Genomic DNA, 22,881 nt, shown 5'->3' with positions numbered 1-22,881 from the left:
TACTTTCAATAGAGAAATTAATCATTTATTCTAATTTTATAGGGAGATTCACATCACAAATATTTATCTAGTTCCTATTTTAGGGTCATAGGCACAGAGGCTTAATGCATCATATTGGCCTTTATGAAACTCACAACACATGAAGGAAATGAACATGCAAAAATAAATTATGAGAGCCTAGAAAGAGTTTTACATAAATACAGTCAACTGACATTTGGCAAAGGAGCAAAGTTAATATAATGAAGCAAAGATAATCTTTTCAAGAACTGGCCATTCACATGCAAAGATAATCAATCTAGGTCCAAATTTTACACTCAACATAAAAATTAAGTCAAAATGGATCACAGACATAAATGCAAAATGCAAAATTATACAACTCCAAGAAGATAACATAAGAAAAGAATCTAGCTGGCCTTGGATATAACAATGATATTTTAGACATAATACCAAAGTTATGATCCATGAAAGAAATAATTGATAAGTTAGGCTTCATTAAAATTTTTTAAATGATATGACAACTCTAAAAGACAATATGATCCAAGGTGCCTGGGTGGCTCAGTGGGTTAAGCCTCTCTGCCTTCGGCTCAAGTCATGGGCTCAGGGTCCTGGGATGGAGCCCCACATCAGGCTCTCTGCTCAGCAGGGAACCTGCTTCCTCCTCTCTCTTTGCCTGCCTCTGCCTACTTCTGATCTCTCTCTGTGTCAAATAAATAAAACTAAAAAAAAAAAAAAAATCCTCTAACCATATGGTCCATCAGCCACTCCCCTTAGGATTAATCCATAAGAATTGAAAGCTTATGCTTACACAAACACCTGCATATGGATGTTTATACAGTTTTATTCATAACTCCCAGAATTTGGAAGCAACCAAAATATCTTTGAGTAAGTAAATGAATAAACTAAAATAGACAATAGATTCTTATTCAGCACTAAAAAGAAATAAACTATCAAGTCATGAAAAGACATAAAAAGGATGTAAGTAAAAAAGTCAATCTGGAGAGGCAAAATGGCGGAGTAGCAGCAGACTGAAATGACATCAGATCCCAGGAATTCAGCTAAATAGGTATCAAAACATGCCAAACACCTATAAACTCAACAGGAGATAGAAGAGAAGAAGAGCAGCAATTCTAGGAATAGAAAATCAACCATTTTCTGAAAGGTAGGATGTGCAGAGAAGTAAATCCAAAGCAATGGGAGATAGACTGTGGGGGGGAGGGGCTGACTCCCGGCAAGCGGTGGAGCAATGGAGCACAAAATCAGAACTTTTAGAAGTCTGCTTCACTGAGGGACATCGCTCCAGAGGCTAAGCAGGGGCGGATCCCTCATGGGGACAGTGTGGTGTCAGGTCCCATGGGGTCACAGAAAGATTGGGGGTGTCTGAGTGTGGCAGAGCTGTCAGGTATTGGAGTGGGGAAGCTGACTACAGAGACAGAGCTGGGGAGTGAGCTTTCAGATCAGTGTTAATTTAAACTGCTCTTCAAGCAGGGACCCCACAGTGGCAGATCCAGGGAGACTCACATTCCTCCTTCAGGAGGAGCAGTGCAGCAGGAATCTTTGGTTTGGAGACTCCAGATGGGGTCATGCCCCATAGATAGAAATGCTCAGTCACAGGCCAGGTGAGCTAGGAATGTGGCCAGAGACCAGGGGGACAGGAGTGATTGGCTACTTATCTCTGAGGGCACACTGAAGAGTGGTGTCCCAAGCTCTCGGCTCATCTGGGACAGATATTGGGAGGCTGCCATTTTCATTCCCATCCTCCAAAGTGTACAGAAAGCGTTCAGGGAACAAAAGCTCCGAGAGCAAACCTGAGTGGACTACTTAGCCCAGTCCCTGGCAAGAGTGGTGCAATTCCACCTCGGGCAAAAGATTTAAGAATCACTGCAACAGGCCCCTCCCCAGAAGATCAGCAAGAACATCCTGCCAAGACCAAACTCATCGATCAAGGAGAACTGTGGAATGCCACAGTTAGGGGAAAGCAATGCATAGAATTCATGGATTTTTCCCAAGATCCTTTAGTCTTGAAAAGTTAATTTTCAAAAAATTTATTCTTTTTCCTTATTCCATTTTTTAAAATTTTCTTCTTTCCTCTTTTAATTTTTTTAACTAGTTTATCTTCACAATACCTTTATTAAAAAAATCTTTTTAAACCTTCATTGTTACAGTCATGTTTTAACCCTTCATTGTATTTAACCTTATTTTTTGTGTACATATAGGTTTTTTTCTTTTCTAAAAAATTTTGCATAAAATTTCTTCTAATAGATAAAAATATATACTAATCTAGCACATGACTTTGTTCTAGTCTCAAGCCTGAGCACATTCCCTCCTCTTTTTGTTTTTCTTTCTTTTTCAAACCAACTTATCAATTCCTTTTTTAGAATTCTTTTTAAATTTTCATCTTTACAGTCATATTCCATCCCTTCCTCATGTTTACCCTTATTTTTGTATATATATAAGTTTCTCTTTCTTTAAAATTTTGGAATGTAGTTTCTTCTAAGAGACTGAAATTCACCCAAAATCGGGTGGGTGGCTCCATTTATTCACCAGTCTAATATATATATATATATATATATATATATATATATATATATATACATACACACACACACATATATATATATACACACACACATATATATACATATACACACATATACACACACACACACACACACACACACACACATATGTGTATATATATATGTACATACATTTCTTTTTTACCCCCAATCTTATCTTCCCAGTTTTGGATCTCTTCTTATTTGGTTAGTGAACACTTTTCTGGGTTCTTTGCCACCCTGTTAGTATTTCATTCTCTTGTTCATATATTCTTATCTGGATAAAATGACAAGGCAGAAAAACTCACCACAAAAAAAGAACACACAGATAGTATTGATGGCTAGGGACCTAATCAAGATGGATATTGGTAATATGTCAGAACTAGAGTTCAGAATGACAATTTTCAAGGTGTTAGTTGATCTCGAAAAAGGCATGGAAGATGTTAGAGAAAACTTCCTGGAGAAACAAAATCCCTTACTGGAGAAATAAAAGAACTAAAATCTAACCAAGTTGAAATCAAAAAAGCTATCAATGAGGTGCAATAAAAAATGGAGGCTCTTACTGCTAGGATAAATGAGGCAAAAGAGAGAATTGGTGACATAGAAGACCCAATGACAGAGAATAAAGAAGCTGAGCAAAAGAGAAACGAACAACTACTGGACCATGAGGGGAGAATTCAAGAGATAAGTGCTACCAGAAGATGAAACAATATTAGAATAACTGGGATTCCAGAAGAAGAAGAAAGAGAGAGGGGGGCAGAAGGTATACTGGAGCTAAATATAGTAGAGAACTTCCCTAATATGGCAAATGAAACAAGCATCAAAATCCAGGAAGCACAGAGAACCCCCCTCAAAATCAATAAAAATAGATCCACACCTTGTCCTCTAATAGTAAAACTTAAAAGTCTCAGGGACAAAGAGAAAATTCTGAAAGCAGTTCAGGACAAGAAGTCTTTAACATATAATGGTAAAAATAGTAGATTGGCAGCAGACTTATCCACAGAGACCTGGCAGGCCAGAAAGGACTGGCATGATATCTTCAGAGCACTAAATGAGAAAAATATGCAGCCAAGAATACTATATCCAGCTAGGCTATCATTGAAAATAGGAGAGATTAAAAATTCCAGGATAAACAAAAATTAAAAGAATTTGCAAACACCAAACCAACCCTACAGGAAACACTGAAAGGAGTCCTCTAAGCAGAGAGAGCCTAAAAGTAGATCAGAAAGGAACAGAGACAATAAAGAGTAACAGTTAACTTACAGGCAATATATTGGCACTAAATTCATATATTTCAATAATTACCTTGAATGTAAATGGGCTAAATGCCCCAATCAAAAGACAGGGCATTGAAATGGATTAAAAAACAAACAAACAAACAAAAGAATCAAACAATATGCTATCTACAAGAAAGTCATTTAAGACCCAAAGACACCTCCAGATTTAAAGTGAAGGGGTGGAAAACAATTTACTATGCTAATGGACATCAGAAGAAAGCTGGGGTGGCAATCCTTATATCAGATAAATTAGATTTTAAGTCAAAAACTATAATAAGAGATGAGGAGGGACACTATATCATACTTAAAGGCTGTGTCCAACAAGAAGATCTAACAATTTTAAATATCTATTCCCCTAACACAGGAGCAGCCAACTATATAAACCAATTAATAACAAAATCAAAGAAACACATTAACAATAATACAATAATAGTAGGGGACTTCAACACCCCTCACTGAAATGGATACATCATCTAAGCAAAAGATCAACAAGGAAATAAAGACTTTAAATGACACACTGTACCAGATGCATCACAGATATGTTCAGAACATTCCATCCTAAAGTAATAGAATACACATTCTTCTCTAGTCCACATGGAACATTCTGTGGAATAGATTACATCCTGGGTCACAAATAAGGTCTCAACTGGTACCAAAAGACTGGGATCATTTCCTGCATATTTTCAGACCACAATGCTCTGAAGCTAGAACTCAAGCACAAGAGGAAAGTTGGAAAGAACTCAAATACATGGAGGCTAAAGAGCATCCTACTAAAGAATGAATGGGTCAACCAGGAAATTAAAGAAGAATTGAAAAGATTCACGGAAACAAATGAAAATGAAAATACAACTCTTCAAAATCTGTGGGACATAGCAAAGATGGTTCTGAAAGGAAAGTATATAGGGATACAAGGCTTTCTCAAGAAACAAGAGAAGTCTTAAGTACACAACCTAACCCTACACCTAAAGGAGCTGGAGAATGAACAGCAAAGAAAGCCTAAACCCAGCAGGAGAAGAAAAATAATAAAGATCAGAGCAGAAATCAATGACATACCAAAAGAACAATAGCACAAATCAACAAAACTAGGAGGTGGTTTTTTGAAAGAATTAGTAAGATAAACCCCTGGCCAGATTATCAAAAAGAAAAGAGAAAGGCCCCCAATACATAAAATCATGAATGAAAGAGAAGAGATCACAACCAACACCAAAGACATGCAAACAATTATAAGAACATATTATGAGCAACCATATGCCAACAAATTTGACAATCTGGAAGAAATGGGTGCATTCCTAGAGACATATAAACTACCAAAACTGAACCAGAAAGAAATAAAAAATGTGAACAGACCCATAACCAGTAAGGAGATTGAAGCAGTCATCAAAAATCTCCCAAGAAATAAGAGCCCAGGGCCAGATGGCTTCCCAGGGGAATTCTACCAAATATTTAAAGAAGAATTAATACCTATTCTCCTGAAACTGTTCCAAAAAATAGAAATGGAAGGAAAACTTCCAAACTCATTGTATGAGGACAGCATTACCTTGATCCCAAAACCAGACAAAGACCCCACCAAGATGAGAAACATGATGTCCAAAAGTCACATACTCCATCAGAGACTTAGATCTGTAGGTGAAATCTAAACTTTTTCAAACTTACTCTGACTAATGACTTTGAAAGTTCTTTGGAAAACCAAGATTCACAGTTTCCTAATATATTACATGGCCAATGATATTTTACCCTCCATTTATTCTAGGCATTTCCAGTGAGGGAGGAGATAGTATGAGAGAGGTGGTAAGAAGCAACCAAAACTAAATGCTGTGAGCTACCTGAAATTCTCCTACCATATCCACATCTCCCACTTTAGACTTAATTTCTCATAGTTTTCTCTGATCCCCAAAACTAGGTTAGGTTGCCTGCAATCCCTTGTAATACTTTTAAGTTAGCTGTTTGGTAGCTGCACTTTCTAAGCAGTAAACTCTCAAGGCGAGGGATCATGTCTGCTCCACGAAGGCACAAATCCACCACCATGACTTTATTCCCAGTGCCTGGAACACTTTCTAAATATATAGTGAAAATAATTAGAAAAATCTGAAATCATGTAAGTAGTATTGCTTCCAGTCTAAGTATCTGTTCTGAGCAAGATACTTGTCCTGCCTCCTCCTTTCCACCTTCTGCAAATCTTATGTGGTTGATATTTTTATCATTTAACTTGAAGTGTAACTTGGGTTTGTTTAACCAACCATTTCGGTAATTGGACTTCAAACCGAGAGAACTGAATCTAAGGTTAATATATCAAACCAAGGCTATGGCCAAATCCTCTGTCTTCCTATAGACAATCCATATCCTTCATGTGACCCTTGCAGAGACTGGATTCTCAGCCAGCTATTTGATTAAATCCTCTGTTCCCACCAAGAGGGAAGTCACTAACAAGCTAAGGAAAAAATGGCACAAGAGAAGAGCAATCCCACCCCATGTCAAGGCATTCATAAGAAGGATCAATACAATCTTCAAAAGCACCCACAAAAAACAAAAATAATATTCTAACCTCATCCAAGCTCTCTTGCACCCTATGGCTAACAAAAGGCAATATTCTAACACCCACAGCAGTAGCTTAATGTTCCCTGCTGCTTTGGAAAGTGTTATATTGGACAAATAGGCCACACTGTGGCTATCGGATTAAGAAGCATCTGCAGAATCTCAAACCATCACATGCAGGAAACTACAGGTGTTGAGCACAGAACAGAGAGCACCAACTGTATTGATTTCAACAGTGCTCGAGGCAAACGTGAAAAGAATGAGACTGTTAGAAAAAATACTAAGTCCCTAGCATAAAGGAACAGAAAGTCTCTTAAGCAAACCTGCAGAAATAAAATCAAACTTCCAAACAAAAATCCTCACAGTGGATTCTGTAACAGACTTTAACTGTCGTATTCAGAACTTCCTTGCATCTTGAACTACGGGTTCCCACTTGAATTCCAACTTAGTATTTTACGGAGTTTTGATTGCGTTTTCATTTTAGAGATTTTGTTTATTTATCTGAGAGAGAAAGCAGGAACAGCGGGAGGGGCCGAAGGTCAGGGAGAGAGACAAGCAGACTCCCCTCTGAATGGGGAGCCCTGCCCAGAGCTTGATTCCAGGACCCTGAGATCATGACTTGAGCCAAAGTCAGCTGTTTAACTGACTGAGCCACCCAGGCCCCCATTCATTTTAATTTAGTAAAGATTTCTCCCAGCCCCTTACCCCAGACTAATCAAATAGAATATAATCTGAAAGCTACAGCAAAACATGCTGTCAAGACAAAAGTAGAAAAAAAAATCACTAATTAGTAATTACGATGACAAAACATGCACAAGGGCTGTTGAAATCACTGTCTCCAGTCATGTTTTGAATTTCTCTTACTATGCAGTTTACTCTCAAACATGCATATTACATTACCTTTTTGAAGTGCTCTCCAATCTCTTTTAACTTGCTCTAATTATGTCGTACTTTCCTGCATCTCTATGATTTATTTTTTAAGATTCATATTACAGTACTCTACTTTTCTTAGATGGTCACTAATATGTTGTGATCACCCCCTATCTTATGACTTTTTTTAATGTCAAACACCAAATTTTAAGTACATTGTAGTAAACTGTGGAAATATTTGAGAAAATTTGTTTGTTAAAGAAAAAAAATCATTACCTAGTATTTATAAAATGAATAAAGACTCAACACTTAAAGCAATGATTAGCAAGTGAATATTTCCAATTCTTCACCACTCATTTCAGACATATGGCTTGTGTCATTATTTTCTTTAGTTTCTGTTACTCTTTACCATCAATGTATTTCTTGTGGATGGTTCTCCCACTATGACTACCCCATTTTAATCTGTCAGTATAACCCTACCTAACTAAGCCTAGTCCATTATATTATTTCTATGTCTTAAATACTTCCTGAAGAGATTCAGACTGATGATAATTGTCAGTGCCATACTATTCAATCTTTACACAAAATACAGATTTAATTTGAAGTTATTCCCCAAGTCTGGTTTAAAACAAACATTTTCAAATTACAAATAAGCTGCTTGAGAATAGAGGGAGGGTTTTAATATTATTTATTTTGACATAATACCAAAGAGAATTGGGGATTTAATGCAGGATTCAGACTAAATGAAGCTAAAGAGATAATGGTCAACCATGACATAAAAATTGATCAATGTTGCTCAAAGTTGGTCTAGCTCTGTGTCAGTTAGTCTCAATGGAAGTATTTAGGGAGAGTGTACCATGAGAATATATTGTGTTAAGTGCTTCAGGAGTTCAACAAAAGCATAAAGCCTTTCTCTTGGACAGCATCATCCTTTTCCATAGCATCATAAAAGAAAACAACAGCCTAAAACTATTAGCTTCTAAATATGTTCTGGATTTAATAAGGATCAAATCTGTTTATGCTTTTGACATTTTCTCCACTACTAAATTGACTTCCTTCTTCAAATTAAGAATTTTCCACCTGAACAGTATTTTGGATATTCTTCTGTACCCTTTCATTTATATATTGCTTTTGTCATCCCTGAAAATAAGGTGATAATTAGCCTCTTGTAAACACAGGAAACTATGTAATACATAATAACTCAAAGGAGAAAGCTTTGCAAAGCTGTGGGGATGCTAGTACTCTGAGTTGGCCTGTTCTCGCTCTAACGATTGTAATTGTGTATTCCATTCACAGCCATATCATCAAAATGACAGAGGTGAATATTCTGGTTATAAGAAAAGAACTATAAACATGTATATGGATATGGAATTAATAGACCCACAGAGGTCATCACACCCTTGAGACAGAGATATTACTTTCAAATCATTATTACGGCAGACTTGCTTGGGGATAGATGGTTAGGTATCTAGAATCCAGCATATAAAGTTAGCCTCAGATATTAAATATGAAGTATTTTCTGGGTCTTTCTTTTCCCTGGAAGTGATTTCCTTTGAATTCACCAATATAACTCCAGAAATAATTAATGCAACAGTTTTGCTATACTTTTTTTTATTGTAGTAGAATATACTAACATAAAATTTATCATTTTAAACCACTTTTAAATGTACAATTCAGTAGCATTACATACATTTGCAATGCTGTGTATCACTATCCATTTCCAGAACCTTTTTATCATCCCAAGCAGAAACATTGTCCCCATTAAACATATACTTATTTTATGAATATTCTCATGCACAGTCAACTACATTGAAAGACCACTGAAGTTCTGAAGGTAAACTATAAAAAATAAGCAATCTAAAGAAAATTAACCACGTGTGCTAAAATTCTTGGGTTAACATACCAGAAAGTAATATAGAATTCATGTTATACACTGCTCCATTTAAACATTTGTGTCCAAAGAAAGGAAAAGTGTACCAATCATTTATTACCCTTGATCACAATTCCAAAGAGATTAACCATAGAACTTTGGTTGAAATAATTAAACATGAGTAACTGTTTCCCTTATACTTTTCCCCCCCACACATTCTCAAGATAAAGTATTCAGAAAACAAACAAGCCCACTGGGAGATTGAGCTCTGAGAGAAACTGAAGTACACTAGCAGTGCCCATTCTGATATAATGTGCTCATATAAATTCTATCAAAAAAAGGTACATCTAAAAACATATTGTTCTCTTTCCATCAAAACAATGCTATAATTGTAGAGTTGTATTCCTGAGCAGGACTCTGCATGGAATAAATCACAGATATGACCAACAAGATGTCATAAAAGCAAAGCTATAAAAACTATAAACCTTTGTAATCATTTGAAATAGTAAAATTACACTCCTTTATAGAATTTAACAGCTAGAAGGGATTTTAGAATATTGCCAAGTTCAGGTCCCCTTTTTTATGGATGGAAAAAACTAGGTCTAGAAAAAAATGAGTGACATTCCTTTAATTTACCAAAGTAGCTCATAGGAATATGCACTACAAACTGAAGATTTCTTCTCTTTAACCAATTGTTCCTCCTACATATCTCAATGCTTCTCTTATAATATTTTAGTAATTATGGTTGTACATCAATTATATACCATAAATATTGAATGGGATACATATGCAATATATAGAAATGTAGCTCTAATATATAAAAGTTGTATGCAACTAATAGTCTTGCTAAATTTGTATTACATTAATAAATTATTTAATCTTTCTTGATTTTTTAAAGATTTTATTTATTTATTTGAAGAGAGAGAGAGAGAGAGAGATCATAAGTAGGCAGAGAGGCAGACCGAGAGAGAGGGGGAAGCAGGATCCCCGCTGAGCAGAGAGCCTAACACGGGCTCCATCTCAGGACCCTGAGGTCATGACCTGAGCCGAAGGCAGAGGCTTAACCCACTGAGCCACCCAGGTGCCCCTAATCTTTCTTGAATTTTGACAGACTCTTGATGGTGTGACTGGAATGGCCCATTTCAATTCAGGGTAACCCAGGAAAGTTGGGCTAGATCATTGATTTTTTTTGTCAATAATTTAGAATGTAGAGGCATTCTAAAACATTTATCATTCACTAATTTATTTACTGTTATCATAAAATCACCATTTTTTTTATCATGTCCAGTTAGCCACTGTATGGTACATTAGTTTTTGATGTAACGTTCAATGATTCATTAGTTATGTATAACACCCAGTGCTCATCACAGCAGGTGTTCTCCTTAATACCCATCACCCTGTTACCCCCTCCCCCCAACCTCCTCCCTTCTGAAAACCTGTTTGTTTCCTGGGGTCCATAGTCTCTCATGGTTCATTTCCCTCTCTGATTTCTCTCCCTTCAGATTTCCCTCACTTCCCCTATGGTCCCCTGTGCTATTGCTTATGTTCCACATATGAGTGAAACTGTATGATAATTGTCTTTCTCTGCTTGACTTACTTCACTTAGCATAATCCCCCAGTTCTCATCCATTTTGATGTAAATGGCAAGTATTCATCCTTCCTGATGGCTGAGTAATATTCCATTGTATATGGACCACATCTTTATTCATTCATCAGTTGAGGGGGAATCTCAGCTCCTTTCAGAGTTTGGCTATTGTGGACATTGCTGCTATGAACATTGCGGTGCATGTGACCCTTCTTTTCACTGCTTCTGTATCGTTGGGGTAAATACCTAGTAGTGCCATTGCTGGGTCATAGAGTAGCTCTATTCTTAGCATTTTGAGGAAACTCCATACTGTTTTCCAGAGTGGCTATACCAGCTCACATTCCCACCATCAGTGTAAGAGTGTTCCCCTTTCTCCACATCATCGCCAACATTCATTGTTTCCTGTTTTGTTAATTTTTGACATTCTAACTGGTCTAAGGTGGTAGGTATCCCATTGTGGTTTTGATTTGTATTTCCCTGATAGCTGGTGATGTGGAGCATTTTTTCATGTGTCTGTTAGCCATTTGTATGTCTTCTTTGGAGAAATATCTGTTCATGTCTTCTGCCCATTTTTTGGCTGGGTTGTTTTTTGAGTGTTGAGTTTGAGAAGTTCTTTTACAGATCTTGGATATTAGCCTTTTATCTGTAATGTCATTTGCAAATATCTTCTTCCATTTTCTTAGTTTTCCATATCTCTTCCATGCCTCTTAGTTCTGTTGATTGTTTTCTTTGCTGTACCAAAGCTTTTTATCTTGATGAAGTCCCAAAAGTTCATTTTTGCTTTTGTTTGTTTCCCTTGCCTTTGGAGACATGTCTTGAAAGGAGTTGCTGTAGTCAATGCCAAAGAGGTTACTGCCTATGTTCTCCTCTAGGATTCTGTTGGATTCCTGTCTCACTTTGAAGTCTTTTATCCATTTTTAGTTTATCTTTATGTATGGTGTAAGGAAATGGTCCAGATTCATTCTTCTATATGTAGCTATCCAATTTCCCCAGTACCACTTATTGAAGAATGTCTTTTTTCCATTGGATATATTTTTCTGATTTGTCAAAGATTAGTTGACCATAGAGTTGAGGGTCCATTTCTCGAGTCTCTATTCTTTTTTATTCTTTTTTTTAAATTTTATTTATTTATTTGACAAAGAGAGAGGAAAGAAGAGCACAAGCAGGGGGAACAGCAGGCAGAGGGAGAGGGAGAAGCAGACTTCCTGCTGAGCAGGGAGCCCGATGTGGGACTTGATCTGAGGACCATGGGACCACAACCCAAGCCAAAGGCAGATGCTTAACCAACTGAGCCACCCGGGTGCTCTGGAGTCTCTGTTCTGTTCCTCTCATCTATGTGTCTGTTTTTGTGCCAATACCATGCTGTCTTGGTGATCACAGCTTTGTAATATAGCTTGAAGTCAGACAACATGATGCCCCCAGCTTTGCTTTGCTTTTTCATCATTTTCTTGGTGATTCAGGGTCTTTTCTGGTTCCATACAAATTTTAAGATTGTTTGTTCCAGCTTTTTGAAAAATGTCAATGGTATTTTAATAGGAATGGCTTTGGAAGTGTAAATTGGGCAAGAAAGGTATTTTAACAATGTTTATTCTTCCAATCCATGAGCATGGAATGTTTTTCCATCTTTTTGTATCTTCCTCAATTTTTTTTATAAGCTTTCTGTACTTTCTAGAGTATAGATCCTTTACCTCTTTAGTTAGGTTTATTCCTATGTATTTTATGGTTTTTGTTGCTATTGTGAGTGGAATCGATTCCTTAATTTATTTTTCTACAGTTTCATTGTTAGCATATAGAAAATCAACTGATTTTGTGCATTGATTTTGTATCTTGCCACATTACTGAATTACTGTATGAGTTCTAGTAATTTTGGGGTGGAGTCTTTTGGGTTTTCCACATAAAGTATCATGTTGTCTGTAAAGAGGGAGAGTTTGACTTCTTCTTTGCCAATTTAGATGCCTTTTGTTTCTTAGTGTTGTCTAGTTGCTGAGGCTAGGACTTACCAGCACTATGTTGAACAACAGAGGTGAGAGTGGACATCCCTGTCATGTTCTTGATCTTAAGGGGAAGGTTCTCAGCTTTCCCCATTGATAATGATACTTGCTGTGAGCTTTTCATAGATAGTTTTTATGATATCAAGGAATGTTCCCTCTATCTCTGTTCTCTGAAGAGTTTTAAGCAGGAATGGATGTTGTATTTTGTCAAATGCTCTTTCTGCATCAATTGAGAGGATCATATGGTTCTTGTCTTTTCTTTTATTGATGTGCTCTATCATGTTGATTGATTTGTGAATGTTGAACCACCCTTGGATCCCAGGTTGTGTCAACCAGGAAATTAAAGAAGAACTTAAACAATTCATGAAAACCTATCAGAACAAAAACACATTGGTCTAAAACCTATGGGATACTGCAAAAGTGGCCCTAAGAGGGAAATACATAGCCATCCAAGCCTATCTCAAGAAATTAGAAAAATCTCAAATGCACAAGCTAACCCTACACCTAAAGAAGCTGGAGAAAGAACAGCAAATAAAACCTAAACTAAGCAGGAGAAGAGAAATAATAAAGATTAGAGCAGAGATCAATGAAATAGGAACCAGAAAAACAACAGAACAGATCAATGAAACTATAACCTGGTTCTTTGAAAGAATCGATAAGATTGATTGATAAACCACTGGCCAAACTAATCCAAAAGAAAAAAGAAAGGACCCAAATTAATAAAATCATGAATGAAAGGGGAGAGATCATGACTACCACCAAGGAAATAGAAACAATTATTAGAAATTATTATCAGCAACTATATGCCAACAAATTAAATAATCTGGAAGAAATGGACGCCCTCCTGGAAACTTACGAACTACCAAGACTGAAACAGGAAGAAATAGACAATCTGAATAGACCAATAACTTATGAAGCTATAATCAAAAAACCTCCCCAAAAGCAGAAGTCCAGGGACAGATGGCTTACCAGGGAACTCCACCAAACATTTAAAAAGAAACAATACCTATTTTACTGAAGCTGTTCCAAAAAGTAAAACAGAAGGAACACTTCCAGACTCCTCCTATGAGGCCAGCATTACACTGATCCCAAAACCAGGCAAAGACCCCATCAAAAAGAATTACAGGTCAATGTCCCTGATGAACATTGATGCCAAAATACCCAACAAGATCCTAGTTAATAGGTCCAATAGTACATTAAAAGGATTATTCACCATGACCAAAATTACCAATTTAATGACTGAGCCACCCAGGCGCCCCATCAAAATGACCATTTTAGTGTCCTGATATTTGTGAATATCTCTAAGGATTTTAATCAAGAGGAATCAGTTTGAACTTCATAGCAGAACATATATTTAGCTCTCTCTAGCCAAAACCACATACACATACTATCAAGGATAGCTCTGAGAGAAACATTTACTTGCATCCATCTCCCAATCTCCTTCTCTTCCTAGAAAAAGAAATTAAAAATTGCTGCTTTAGGATTGTATGTACAAGATGGGTGAAAAAGAGTTTCTCTGATGACCTGCATGATAATACTGATTAAAAGTGGCTTAAAGTGGCGCCTGGGTAGCTCAGTGGGTTAAGCCTCTGCATTTAGCTCAGGCCGTGATCCCAGGGTTCTGGGATCGAGCCGCACATGGGGCTCTCTGCTCAGCGGGGAGCCTGCTTCCCTCTCTCTCTCTGCCTGCCTCTCTGCCTACTTGTGATCTCTGTCAAATAAATAAATAAAATCTTAAAAAAAAAATGGCTTAAAGTCTTCTAAAACACAATTTAGAGAAAGCCATAGTCTTCCAAATCACAAACCATGTCTCCCAACTGGAGATGCAACACACTGGGTGTTACCTTAGAGTCTGTCAAATAAGTGAATAAAGGTTTTCAGAAGTGAAGTATATGTTAGCTGGAAGTAAGAGAAATGGTGAATACAAAAAAAAAAGCTGCTACTATATTTGCTTGAATTTAGAATAACACTTTTTCCTGAGGAAACCAGGGCTCTATCCATGTAACAAAGCTGACATCTATATGCAAAACCTGTATAACTTCATGTGCTTATAAATATGTATGGGGTTTATTAAATAAAGGATGAATTAAAATAAAAAAAAACTATGCAAGAAGAGTGATTTGAGAAATAGAATGTGTCCAAATGTTTTAGTTGGTTTTTGCATGCCACTTATAGAATAATATTTAGGATATGACTTTCCTGAAAGAAGGCTTTAAAATATTTTTGGTTAACCCACCTTTCCATGAGTATTATCATGGAAATAGCTAAACCAACGAGTGAAGATAAACACATTATTTGATGAGTGAATGTGCAAATTAATGAATTATATATGAAGAAACTGAACACACCAAAATGAAATCATATTTCTGGGCATATGGGTCCCTTTCATCCTCTAGTCTTACACACTCAGGACTGATAACTCACCTGATGACACAGAGATGCATTGAGCCAGCAGCATTTTACTGCTGACCCTTGTCTTAATTTTCCACTGCAGTCTCTATCGTCAATTGACAATCAATATTAAGTGCCTATTTGTGTCTGCGTTGAATACTGAGCATGATAAAAAAAGATATAAAAGGACTCTGAACTAATGAAGTTTAATATCTACTTGTATAAGGAATAAGTACAAAAATAAGTAATAAATATTTGCTACTATAATAGAAGTCACCACTAAATTAGTGGAAGTACAAATTAATATCAGATATATGTAAACTCTTTTATTACATTAGAACAAACACTCTGGTAGAAATCAACGTGACACAGGTATTAGGAAATTCGTAAAATAAGTTGAATGTTCAAAAACAATTTTAAAAAATAAGAATTTCTTTTTCTTTTTTTTTAAAGATTTTATTTATTTATCTAACACAGAGAAAGAGATCATAAGCAGGCAGAGAGGCAGGCAGAGAGATGGGGCAGGGAAGCAGGCTCCCCGCTGAGCAGAGAGCCCAATGCAGGGCTCAATCCCAGGACCCTGAAATCATGACCTGAGTTGAAGGCAGAGGCTTAACCCACGGAGCCACCCAGGCACCCAACCCCCCCAAAAAAACAAATTAAGCCTCAGTAACAACAAGAAAAATGCATTTTAAAATGATAAGATATAAATTTTCATTCACAAAGTTGGCAAGATCTTAGATTAATTGATCAATAATTTCAAATGTCAAAACCTATATATTTTGTGTAAATTGGTAGTATTTATGTAAGGTAACCAGTGGTGTCTATCAAAATTAGAATTCTAAAATATTTGACACAAGAATTCCAATTGTAGGGATTTAGCCTTGAAATTACAAGAATATGTGTCTCATATAATACCAACATATTCTGACAAGAATGTTCATTGCTTTACCCTATGAATGGTAAAAATGTAAACCCAACTAAAGATCCCACAGTTGGAAAGTGGATAAAAAATGCATAATTTCCATTATGGAATACTTTAAGTTGTTAAAAAGGGTGAGGCAGAAGTTTATGTATTATCATATAATCACCTATCAAGCATATGGATAAATGAATAAAGTACATTTCAGAACAATATATATGTTTATGTAAATTAGCATATCTGTGTCTATCTCATATTGCATGCATATGTATATATGCAAATACACAGAAAGATGTCTGGAAAAACATATTTTAAACTGGAAAATTGTTAGTTCTGAGAAAAGAAATGAGAGGTGGGGAAGGAAAGAAGGGAGACTGGAATGTTTGTATAAGTTTGTACTGCTTAGAATTTTGCCTTGTGAATGCATGCATGTAAACTTGTCTTTAAGGAAGAAAGATATGTACAATGAAAGAGCATGCAGGGGATTGATAAAACTGCATCATCAATGTACTGGGGTAATGATGAGAGACAGACTGATGGATCATTCAGTCGAAGGAAAAATATGAAGCTGATCAAGATAATTAGAAATAATATGCATAAGACACAAGTTTTTGAGAATGAAGCTAAGGCAACCAAAGAGTATCAAGAAATGCACACATTCCTTGTATACAATTACAGAAACCCAGATATTTGGTCTTGAGTGAAAGTAAAGGAATATGACTATTAAGATAAGCTATTTGGAGCATCCATATTATTATAGAGGAAGACACCACAGTGGATGTAAAAAGGATGAAGTCACTGGGCCAGCACAGCAACCATTATAACTCTTGTCCAAAAAATATGTGCATGGATCTGATGCTCTCTTTTCTACATTTTGAAAGTACATAAACATGGGACTAGAGTTTCAGGCAACACACAAGAGACAAAGGCCACACAAAGGCAGAAGGTAGCATGCAAACTGAGACAGGGGAATTGTTCCTGGGCTCAAGACTAAGCTTAGCATGCAATTTGAAAGCTTATGTGATATTGGAAATATGAAATGTAAAATATATTTAAAGCAAACTTTAGGTAAGAATGAGACAGTAGTAGCACTACAAGGTGGACAGCATCAGTGGAAGTAGGACAACACCAAAGGAGCAAGAATCCAGGCTGGATCAAGATGGACATCCAACAATAGCCATATTTTGAAAGCAGGGTTTCCCCGGGGTTCTAACTCACCAGGAATCCTAATACTGGAATCCTACTGAACAATTTCCTAAATTCTCTGTATCTATATTTGCTTGTTAAATATAATTGAAATGTACATATCACTTACTTTCTTTCAGTTAATTGTGTGGATTGTTATTCTCAAATGATTCTTTTGTTATCTTTCTTAGATCTCCAACTAACGAATCCCTTCAAGATTATTAAAAAAAAAAAAAAATCCTCTTCCTACCCATCTATTGTACTAAAGTTCCAAACAAATAAATAATAAAATACTTAACAGGCGACGTTTTTATACAATATGCTTTTACAAAGTTCCCTTTTATTGTAACCTCCTTTTTATTACATATTTGCACTGCTACAAACTTATATTCTAAGACTTGCCTTGTAAGCTCATAGGACAGACATAGGCAATGAGGAAAGGAAAACACAACCATGCTTCCCAACCCTGAAAACTCACTGATGTTTTCACATTGGAAATGATGACTCAGGAAAAAAAGCTTTGAACCCAACTGAATTGTAAACCAATACCTTTAATCACCTGCAGTAATCTACTTGGGCTTCAACAGCAACAATCACAACAAAAATAGAATACTATAGAGAAGTCCACACCCACAACCCCATATTCCTTCTGAAGTAAGAACCAGCTTCTAAAAAGACCCATGTGTTTTCCTGATGAGTTGCTGACAATTACAATATTACAGATATATTCACCCAAGACCTGCAAATATCTAAATCTGATACTAAGGTAATTATCTTGGTTTTGAGTATACTAAACACACTTTGTTTTTATTTAACAAAAGAGTTAATGTCTTTATGAGTAAAAGATGGATATATATATATATATATATATATATATATACACACACAGACTTTAGGATACCTGAATCTAATCTTCTTTTCATTCTATCAGACTTGTCCTTCCCGCTCATCCTTCAGCTTCAGTCCCACGGCACCTTCTACATCCCCCAACCCCAAAATACCTCAACCCACTGCTAATAGAATCAGAATGAATCTCTATATTCCGTTGCCGTCCTAAAATATGTTTCACTTATCTCGTTCTTTACACAGAGTGTGCTGTATCCAAACAAGAGTGTAGTTGTTGTTGTTGTTGTTTAATGGTAGGGAGCAGAGTTTGTCTTTGTATCTTCAGGGTCTGATGCATAGTTAGTATATGTCCAATAAATGTTTGTTGGATTGTTTGTTAAAAAGAGAGCTGAAGTTAGTTTACTAAATACTCACTGAGGCAAACAATAGCTATAAACACTTTGCATGGCAGTATACTTTCTATTATTCATTAACTTCCAATTATCTTTTCCTCTTACTATTGAGAAAATTAGAGTCCTCTGCAATAATTTAAATTTCATTTATTTAAAGTACCAGAAATAATAATTGTATCATTCAGTGTATTTACTGAGATCTAATGCATCTCATTTTTTTAAAAATCTGCATTCAGGGGGCGCCTGGGTGGCTCAGTGGGTTAAGCCACTGCCTTCGGCTCAGGTCGTGATCTCAGAGTCCTGGGATCGAGCCCCGCATCGGGCTCTCTGCTCAGCGGGGAGCCTGCTTCCTCCTCTCTCTCTGCCTGCCTCTCTGCCTGCTTGTGATCTCTCTGTCAAATAAATAAATAAAAATCTTAAAAAAAAAAAAAATCTGCATTCAGGGGCACCTGGGTGGCTCAGTGGGTGAAGCCGCTGCCGTCAGCTCAGGTCATGATCCCAGGGTCCTGGGGTCGAGTCCCGCATCAGGCTCTCTGCTCAGCAGGAAGCCTGCTTCCCTTCCTCTCTCTCTGCCTGCCTCTCTGCCTACTTGTGATCTCTGTCTGTCAAATAAATAAATAAAATCTTAAAAAAAAATCTGCATTCAGATACTATGTATTAGAGTTTATGACATGACCTTTCAGATGTCCCCAACATTGATATACACAGTTTGATAATAAAGAATTATTTTAAAAAGGAGTGAATATACCATAATTAACTTAAAAATTAAATACTGCACTGAATATTCATTTTAATTCACTATAGGGTATGTCGTTTGTATTTTAGATTAGTGAACTGTAGAATTTATTTTAAAACATAATAAGGCTCGCTTTGAATTAAGGATGCTTCCCAAACACTTTTAAAACTCACTTTCAACTCTTAAATGCAGTGCTATAATTCTAATAACCAATAGACATTAACTATCTCCCAAGGAAGCTACCCCATTAAATGACATTATGAAAGCTTATATTCCGTAGACATTTTTCATATACATACTACAGCCTCTAATATTACTAAACAATGAAAGATAATATGCCGGGGTGAGAAATGGCATAGTAGAAACAGGCAGTTTGGGGTGCCTGGGTGGCTCAGTGGGTTAAGCTTCTGCCTTCAGCTTAGGTCATGATCTCAGGGTCCTGGGATCGAGACCTGCATTGGGCTCTATGCTCAGTGGGGAGCCTGCTTCCCTCTCTATCTCTGCCTGCTGCTCTGCCTATTTGTCATCTTTCTTTCTCTGTCAAATAAATAAATAAAATCTTTAAAAAAAGAAAGAAAGAAAGAAACAGACAACTGTCTTGAGTTCTGAAGGCTTCTGCAGGGGACCAAAGGTAAGAATTAATAATACTATTCAATGATCTTATATTCTAATTGTCCATAGTACTATTGAAAAGTTGAAATAATAAGTTATTTTACTTTGATATGAAGCTAGAATCCTGAAATGTGTGTGCAATTCAAAACAGAAGATCATTTTAGCAAGTGTAATCTGTTGATGTAGCACCAAAAAAAAAAAAGTCAGGATTTGAAATGACGACAGACTTTCCACTCTGCCGTGTACTTGTTATATGACCCTAGATAGTTCATTTAACTCTCTGAGTCTGTTTCCTCATCTACAAAATAAGGGAAGCAGCATATTCTTGCCAATCTGAAAGTGTTGTTATGGGGATTACATATGTTTAAATAAGTGTTTTCCAGACTGCAGGGGACACCTACAAATTTCTGAGTATATAAACGTGGGTATACATGCTTATAGATAAAATAAGGCACAAAGGAAAGTGTGTGTGTGTGTGTGTGTGTGTGTGTGTGTGTGTGTGTGTGTGTAGGGGGTACTTTTCTGATTAGCTACATGACAATTTTCCACATAAGAAAATGACTTCAATGCTAATAAAAGTGTCATGGACAGAATATACAGACTTTCTTAAATCACTTGGAGATGGATATTTTCTTAGGGAGCACAATCCTGGGCAACTATTTATTTTAGAAGGAAGGAATCATAGAGGATATGGAAAAGAAGAGGGATGGCATGAGTAAAGCTTGCCAGAGCATCCTAGCTCTTACACCTCATATGGGAGGGTTAAGCAAAGTCCCTTGGAACACAAAATAAGGTTTAGTGGCACTAACCACAAAATGAAATAGCAGACAATAAAACTGTTCTTAGAGAGATTAAAATGACAAGGTCCATTTTGTAGCAAGTCTTTTCTACCTAAACTGAGTCAACTCTGGTTCAAGCCACATAAAACCTAAATAAATCATGCAGTAAAACCACTGATTGTCAATACAATTAAAGGCTGAGGTGAGAACAATGTTAACCTCACAGTTAAAAGACAAATATAATGGTCAAGTTATTGGAAAAGACATGAAAAATGTGCTGAAAGAATACTGTTAAGGGGGGGCTTGATATGAAATGTACGGGAAATTAAAAAGTAGACATCTAAGAATTATTAATTTGCTGAGCAAAAGCTGCTGTCTATTATTCTAATGTCTGCCACATTATTTGGCCACACTGGAACTCGGCAATGGCATGACTGGAAAGCTGGCTCTATTTAAATTACTTTGATTTACAGGCAATGCAGTAACTAAGGTAACAGAAGTAACTTCCTCAGTCTACACACTGGAGAAAATTGTATTCATCAAGGATCCATCCTCTAGGTTAGCTAAGGGAAATGATTTGGGCGGTAAAGCATACTCCATTCACATCTATAAACTGGGGAACACAAATATTTAAGAAAATGAGATGGTAGTTTGCACCATTTTTTTTTTTAAGTTAGAGTGAGATGAACATCGGAATTCTATTATATACCATTTTCAGAAATTGAGGTTTGTGAGCAAAACTGCCTCAATCTCACAACTTATTCATTTTTTCATCTAGGTCTCCCACTATCTATGTACACATATGTGCAAGCTACTGGAAATTGTAAATTGATATACTGGGAAAGAGAAGTTCCCAGTATTTTGCCCCACAAAAGTACTGAGGTAGAAAATTGAGCTAAAAAGTATCATAGAGGAATGCTTTAGACATTGAATTCATACTTATTTTACAGGTATTATTGGCAGGTAATTTTGATGTGGTGGAATGAGGACCAGACAGGGAACACTGCCATGCCCTGACTTCTACACATGCTACTTATGAGACATGAGGAAAATATCCAGCATTTTTGATTCTTAGGTTCACTGTGCACAAAACAGGAACAACAACAGTTACCTCATAGGACTACTGAAGGGGTTAGAATCAGTTTAAAAGATTAAATATGTTCCCAGGAAAATTCATGGCACATTGTACATGATAGGGACTTAGTAAACACTTGTTTAGAGGAGATACACACACATACACATATGTATGTATGCATATATACACACATACACATGCATATAGTCCAGAACTATAACCTAGCTCTTTCAACTCCAAAGTTATTGTTCTTTCTCCTACAAAACCATTCTCTTATTTTCTATCAGCATTTATTTTTACTGCAATAACTAAATTAAAATTGTTGGGGAAAATGTTACATGTAGTATTTTTTAACTGTGTGGCATTTAGTAGTCTGTATAAATTCGATGTTCCCAAGGGCCGTTTTGCTGTTCCTAGAAAAGACATGTCTTCCTTGACCACAGTCAGTATGAATCTGGCCAGTTGTCTGATAAATGGTGATAAGACGCAAAAGGAAGAAACATAATGGCCTTTCCCTCCCCTGGGTGGGGATACCCAAAAAACAACACTAACAACAACAAAACAACCCCAAACTATGGACATTGATTTCTTCCTGATCCATCCATTTACATCACCACAGAACTCAGCATCTTCACTCAACATAACCATTTAGAAAGAGTACTAAATTTAACAGAAAATGCAGTACTATGGCTGGATTTAGTGGGGGGGGGCATGAATGTAGGAAAACATATGGCCTTTAAGGGAAAGTCAAAGAAATAAAGTATGCTCAGTCTGGAAAAGAAAATGTTCAAGCTGATGATATAATGACTACCTTCCAAAGAGACATAAGTGGTCTTTTTAAAGTTAACACAACACCTTGGGCAATATGGGGTAAGAAGGTTCAAGATGACCAGCAAGAAAATAAAAACTGCCTAAAGTTGCAGTAAGGTTCCAAGGAAAGAAATCTTTTCTTCTGGAAAGATTTAAGATTGGGATAATTCCCCCCTCTCTGATTTTTATGAGAATTTACTCTATGGATAGAAAACAGGGAACAGTGAACTATGTTGCCTTCAAAGTCCTTATAACTCTTAAACTAGACCCCAAGCCTCCCCTTGTGAGAGGAAATCTATTCCAGAAGCACTGGAAGCCCCAGATCTCAGCGTGCTTGTTACTGACAATGTCTGCTGATGAAGAAAGAGGAGTCTCTGGCAGACGTGAGATCATTAGGATTCTCCAGAGAAGACAGACTATTTTCATAGTCTTAACTTTATTTTATCGTCACTA

At 36.5% G+C, this 22,881-nt stretch overlaps 1 protein-coding gene across 1 annotated transcript in view; it reads right to left on the bottom strand.

The window, feature by feature from the left end:
* The window catches only part of LRP1B (LDL receptor related protein 1B), a 1,982,574-nt gene that overhangs the window by 1,439,625 nt on the left and 520,068 nt on the right, over positions 1–22,881 (bottom strand).

Source organism: Lutra lutra, chromosome 3 (assembly GCF_902655055.1).
Source record: "Lutra lutra chromosome 3, mLutLut1.2, whole genome shotgun sequence".
NCBI lineage: Eukaryota > Metazoa > Chordata > Mammalia > Carnivora > Mustelidae > Lutra > Lutra lutra.
This window is presented reverse-complemented; position numbering and strand designations above follow the sequence as displayed.